Source organism: Hevea brasiliensis, chromosome 17, assembly GCF_030052815.1.
Source record: "Hevea brasiliensis isolate MT/VB/25A 57/8 chromosome 17, ASM3005281v1, whole genome shotgun sequence".
In the NCBI taxonomy this organism is placed as follows: domain Eukaryota; kingdom Viridiplantae; phylum Streptophyta; class Magnoliopsida; order Malpighiales; family Euphorbiaceae; genus Hevea; species Hevea brasiliensis.
In genome coordinates this window covers 14828201-14835426 of record NC_079509.1, presented here as the reverse complement: position 1 = coordinate 14835426, position 7226 = coordinate 14828201, and the positions used below count along the sequence as shown (strand labels likewise).

Here is a 7226-nt window from a genome sequence, read left to right as displayed (position 1 = left end):
TCCAATGGAGAATTTCTGTGATTATGGTTCCTTCTACACTATCTTTTAATCTTCTTTATCCATTGTTGCAGCTCTCTCAACTTCTGGAATTGCGCTTCTAATACTAATCTGTTGGTTTAGTAGAAATTTTTCATCCAATTACTTCATTTTCTATTGGAAGAGGAACACACAAGACCATCAAATTATTGAGGCATTTCTCAAGTACAACGGAGGGATGTCACCAAAAAGATACAAATATACAGAAGTTAAGAAAATGACATGGTCCTTCAATGATAAACTAGAACAAGGAGGTTACGGAAGTGTTTTCAAAGGGAAGTTACCAGATGGCCATCATGTGGCAGTGAAGGTGTTAAAGGAATCGAAAAGCAATGGAGAAGAATTTATAAATGAGGTTGCAGGCTTTAGTAGGACTCCCCATGTCAATGTCGTTGCTCTTTTAGGATTTTGTTTTGAGGATTTTAAACGAGCAAATATGAAGAAAATCCTTTGAAGGTTGATAGTCAATTGCATTGGGAAACATTACACCAAATTGTCGTTGGTATTGCTCGAGGATTAGAGTATTTGCACTAAGGTTGTAACACTACATTTTGACATAAAGCCTCACAATATTCTTTTAGATGAAATTTTTTGTCCTAAAATTTTTTATTTTTATTGTTACGACTCAAATTATAGACCGGACCGGTATTAGGACTTGAGTCAGTATAAGACCCCTAAAACCCGTAGTAAGCATAACTAATCTCCCATCCATGAAGCCCATATTTTGAGCCCAATTTTAAAAAATTAACTGGATAGAGTCCGGCCATAATATGGACCATCCAACGGGGAGTTCTCAACTCATCCGACCTGTAATCTCAAATTAAAACCATTTGAGAAGCTCAGCTCACCCTTACAATCATCCACAAATCAATATAAAATTAAGTGGGAGTCCAACTCCCTCATCTAAAAAGCTATCCATCCACACATTTACACATACATAGATTAATAAGTTCATAACCTCAAAAGAATTAATCTTACAGTCCCAAGCTAAATAAATGATTCTACACATACAGGATCTAGAATTAAAATTTAACAATACAAATATGAAAATAGAAATTAATGGACCTGCGAAGAAGAAATTAGGTTAAATATAAAAATAAGTTCTCCTATAACCTGGAAAAATAGGGTGAACAGGAGTGAGCGTTCAACTCAGTAAGATATTGATTTTACATACAATTTCTATAACTATCTAAGTCTAGTGCATCCTTAAGAATGAATGCAACACCTTCACACAATTCAAATAAGTCAAGTCATAATCACATCAAAAGAAATCTGGAGCACTCACACAACCGTGTGTCACATTCATACTCACATATATATATGAGAGCTGATCCCCTATACAACTTTCTTAGTTCCGACCTCTGCCAGCGAGATTAACTCAAAGCTAGACCTTCTCTTAATATCCACATGTGGGGGCCAGCGAGATTAACTCAAAGTCGTGCCTACCCCGACTTATTCATAATAAGGATCGAGTCCCAGCGAGTCAAGTTCTAGCCGCGTCTGCCTATCCTAACCATATCCATATACACACCAACTCACACACACAACTCTAGATTGCCATAAAATAATAATCACAACAATATCATCAATAACAAATGCAATATAAGGTGTGTCTAATTTTTACTACATACATATATGTATAAGTGATCCATGAGCATACCTTTAATATATAATAATATTGAAATTATAAATAAAATAAATATCTACTCACTGTACTCTAAAAATTATTGCGGCAGCTGGGTAGAGGAGGAAGGCTGACCCAGCTCACCTAAACATTTTATCAAAAATTTTATTAATATTTACTTAAAACAAAATTTTAAAGAATTAAGGGACAAATCTTAAGTTTTGCATAAAATTCGGCAGATTTTTCCCTATATTTAGGACCTACCCAACTTGCAAAAAGATTCAAATAGCACTTTAAAATTTCAAATTCCCACAATCAGATCTCATCAATATCATATGGTCCCTCCTAGGCCCTCCAAACAGTTAATACTCACAAATTTGAAAAATTACATTTTAATTCCTATAACTAGTATTTTATTATAAATCATTTAAATGAGCTCTAAAATTTCTAAACCCCGTGGTCCATAGCAATATTACAAAGTTAATAAAAAAAGGAATTATAATTTTCTAACTTTCCATGAACATTTTATGGATTTTTAATCTAAACCAGGCACTAGATAATGGAAGAAACTTAGGGTTAGGATTTATCTACACCAATTCTTACGCTTGTTATGTGTCCAGGGCGTCTGAAAATGGTAGGGAGGACTATAACCTCAACCCAATTCCAAAGTGGCTCCAACGGATTATCTGCTTTGCCTAAAATTGCAGATCTGGACGACAATCAAATTTCCACGAAATGTAAGAATCTACACAAAACTCATAACACTAGGGGTTAGAATAAAATATTTACAAAATTATTTAAGCTCATTTAAAACTCAAAAAAATTACTGTGAATTTCGTGAGACCCATCGAAATTTTGGTGTCGAAAAATTTTGAAATTTATATTGCCACAAAACTCTCGTCGTGTGGAGTACGCCGGTACTCTCGGAATTTTCTTAGGGTTTCTGGTTTGGAAGAAATTTAGCCCAAAAATCGAAATGGGTTAAAACTTTTTGGGCAACAATTGGACAAACCGCTCAATAAAAATTAGTGTTCTTAATGTCTATAGAAAGCTCTCGAGGTATATATGAGTTTTGGAACAATACCCAGTTTAATTGGTGGTCATATCAGCCGAATTTTGGTCGAGAAGATGAACAGTCGGCGTTGCACGTGAGGGAGCTTCAAACGCTTTTTTCCTGCTTTCCAGACGGTGGTCGACAGTGAGGGAGGGTCCAGGTTGGTCGCCGGCGAGTGGGGAAGGGAGGGGAGTGGCTGGCCGATGCAGGGGAAGAGGGAGGAGAGAGAAAACGGGAGAGAGGGAAAGTGTCAAGGCCTGCAAGGGGAGGGGAAAGACAAAGGAAGAAGGCCGGTTTGATTCTATCGGTTCGATTCGGTCGAATTGAGGATACTCAAAATTAAACTTTTACTTTACCTTGGGATCAAAAATGAGGCCCAAAATTTCAAAAAAAATTTCAAAAAACTCAAAAAAATATTTGGAGTCTAAATATATTTTAAGTTTTGCTACGTGATCTTTAAATTATTTTTTTAAAAATCGACAACGTTTATTGTCTTTGAAAATCATATCCGATTTTAAAAATTCAGAAAAATTTCAAATAAATTTCTATAATATTTAATATAATAAAATATTAATATTTATATATAAAATAATTATTTAAAAATTAGGAGTATTACATTTGTCTTGCTAAAATATGCCCTAGAAAAGAGAGTATCATATCAATGATGGGTGCTAGAGGGACGGTTGGATATGTTGCACCTGAAGTATTTTGTAGAACTTTTGGTGGGGTCTCTCATAAGTCTGATGTTTATAGTTAGGGGATACTAGTGTTAGAAATGGTTGGAGGAAGAAGGAATATCTGTGTTTCATTTGAGAATACTAGTGAGATATATTTTTCTCATTGGATATTAAAGTGCCTCCTAAAAATTTTGACTCAAAAAATTATTTATTTGTGTTTATATATTTTTAGAGACAAATAATTATTTGCTCTATTTATTATTGCCCCTAAATGTAATTAGAGACAAATATAAAAATAAATATATATTTGATCCCAATTTAACCTTCAGAGAAAAATATATTTATCTATATTAATTAATAACTTATAGAGACAAAAAAAAGTCTCCCTTTCTATTTTAACAAATTATATTATTTTCCTTTAAATTTATTTTTAAGACAAATTAAATTGACTTTAATTGTCTATATTAAAATTTTCAAATTTACTTTTAAAATCAAATAAATTTGTCTCTAATAATATTTTTTAAAAATAAATTATCTTGTCATTTATATTCATTTCTTCATACCATTAATTATTAATATAAATACATTTATTGTCTTTAATAATATAATATTTATTTACTACTACAATTTAAATGAAATTTATTTAAATTAATAAAAATAATGAATATTAATTAAAATAAATAAACATAATTAAAAAAAAATACTATAACGAGTGAGTCTCGTATTTGGACTCATTTTTTACTTGAAATGTCGAGAGAGGAGGATTGCCTTTAAAAAAAAAAAATTCATCTCTCAAGTCCTTGAAAAAATGATGTGAAACATCGTTTTCTTTTTTTTTACAAATTATTATTTTCTTAATTTATACTTTAGAATTTAAATTTTCAATTCATCATATATATATATATATATATATATATATATATATATATATATATATATAAATACTTTACTATAATAAAGAACTAATAATATATTATATTATATAATGTAATTTTATTATATTTATTATAGTACTTATATATTTTTTAAGTACAAATTTAATTAAAAAATAAATATATTAATATCTGTATAATTAATAAATTCAAATAATCAAAATATTTGTAGTTTAATGGTAAAAGTGTTTTTATCAAAATTTTGAGTTTTTTTTTTAAGAAATTAATAACACTTATTAGTTCGATGATTAATAATAATAAGTTGATTAAAAGCTTTAATTATATAGATTAAAAGCAAAATATAATTTCTTAATTTTAATATATAAAAACTTAATACAATATAAGTATATATGTGTATGCATTTACATGTTTAATTTTTTAAAAATCACTTTTTTATATAACTATATATAATCTGTACATGCTTAACACACCTTACATAATTTATATATATATATATATAAATTAGTTATTAAAATTTTTTTAATATGGAAAAGGAATTTTTTTAAGTGACAAATTAAAAAAAAAAACCTTAAAACTTCTTATATAAATAAAGTTAATTTTAATGAATTAAAAATAAATAAATAACATTTAGAAATTAATAAGATTTGTCTCAAAAAATTAATTATTAGAAATAAATAATTGCATATTTAGAGACTAACAAGTCTTTTCCTCAAAAAATGAGTTATTAGAAATAAATAATATAATATTTAGAGACTAATAAAATTTTACGTTAAATAATAATTATCAGTAATAAATATTTTATTTGTCTCAAGTATGTATCTTTAAAAGACAATACTCTAGTAGTGAGAACTTGGACTTGATGGAATTTGGTAACGAAGAGGACAACCAAATAGCAAGAAAAATGGTGTTAGTGAGTTTATGGTGCATACAAACTGATCCCTCAAATCGGCCACCAATGAGCAGAGTGGCAGAAATGTTGCAAGGGAGACTCAATTCATCTCCAATCCCACCAAAGCCATACTTGTGCTCCGCTTCGAGGTCTCCTCGAAGATCAGTGGTTAGTTCCTTGATCTCACAACACTTATTGTGATTCTGATAAAGTAAAAATACTCTTTGCTGGCAATTTGGAAGCTTGATAATAATTCTTACAAGAGACTATTAGGTGTATTGGTGCAAATACGGTGAACATATTATTGAAATAAAGCATAATATGGCCCTTCCCTCTCAAGTATCTTGATTCTAATTCTTTTCAAAAATCGAGCGGTTATTACTAATAATTTTACCCAACATGATAATATATCAAAAATATGTAATAAATTAGCAAAAAAGATTAGTAACTACCGTCAGCTCTACTTCCTAAATTTCTAATACATCAAGTAATTCATTCATAATTGATATCTTAATAATAAGACTCTCACTAAAATTAACTAGATTTTTTTTTTTATCAAAAACTAAAACTAACTAGATATCAACAAAATATGACATGTTGCGGAAATTAAGACTAGACCTGAAAAGTTGCATTTTTTATATTTTATAAGAATTTTTATTTTTAATTAGATTTTTAATTTTTTTAGATAATTTTTTTTATATTTTTTAATTTATGTAGAACTTTAAAATATTATTCTTATTTAGTTTGGGTCTTTTAAATTATTTTCTACTTAAATTAAAATTTTTTAATTTATTTATACTTAAATTAAGATTTGCAACCCTATAAATACCCTTATATTTTTATTAAGTTTTTTTTTTATAAAATTATTTTTGTTTTATTTATTTTTAAATTTTAAATTAAGTCTTGTTTATTTTAAAATTTTGAGTTAAATCTTATTTGTTTTTATGGATTTGATCATATGTTTTTTTTTTCCGCACTTATACGTGCTGTTGCATGGAGTGAACAATTCTCCGATATCAATATATTATTAGATTTAATCTACGTGTTAATAATTTTCATTTTATTGCAATAACAAAATATGTCATGTTGTTAGATACTCATTATGGCCTTTGGGGGATCGTTAAATATTCTAATTTCTAAATGGTCCAATTCCAGGCTAACCCAATCCAACCCTGGATGGCCCAGCCCACAATGACCATTCCCGGCTTTCCCAGTATGTACCAGGTGAATATGAGACTTGGCAAGTTCCATTCATGGGCATTGACAACAATTATTTGGTAGAAGTAGAAAGGCCCTAGAAAAACCAAGGGACAACACCAATTAATTTTCTAGTGTGAAAGTTTCAAACTTTCAGTTTCCCTACGATGAGAATTGAGAAAGACAAGTTGTAGCATCACAGCCACAGTTCTGACCCACTTGACCTTAAAAAACAATCAGAGACAAACCTTTTTATTTAATTAACTCCAATTTTCCAGTCGTCCTCACTGGTCAAGAAGTTTCTCAGTGAAAACTGAAAATCCCTTTCCTTTATCAAGTCCAGTGGCGTATTTAATGGATAAACAACTATGTAAGAATGTAGAGCAAAAACACAGAGCTTACCTTTGGAGTTCCCCGATGACTAGCAGGTATCAATCCAATCCAGGTTTGGAATACTGGATAGTTGTCAAGAATATTCTTAAGTACTTGAGAAGAACTAAGGATTTATTCTTGATTTATGGAGGTGGAGACTTGCAATTGGATGGTTATACTGATTCTGACTTCCAATCAGATATCAATGATAAAAAAAGTCTACCTCTGGATATGTGTTCATTTGTAATGGAGGTGCAGTCAGTTGGAAGAGTTCCAAACAGAGCACGACTGCAGATTTTACTACAGAAGTTGAGTATATTGCTGCATCAGATGCTGCAAAGGAAGCTGTTTGGATAAAGAAGTTTGTGATAGAACTTATAGTAGTTCCTTCCATTGAGTCAGCAGTTCCTTTACACTGTGACAACAATGGAGCAGTCATATAGGCTAAGGAACTAAGGTCTCACCCAAAATCCAAACAAATAGA

General features: G+C 29.9%; 1 pseudogene; it reads left to right on the top strand.

The window, feature by feature from the left end:
- Positions 1-214: 214 nt before the first annotated feature.
- On the top strand, positions 215-5374 carry LOC110660813 (LEAF RUST 10 DISEASE-RESISTANCE LOCUS RECEPTOR-LIKE PROTEIN KINASE-like 2.1; annotated as a pseudogene).
- Positions 5375-7226: the final 1852 nt, after the last annotated feature.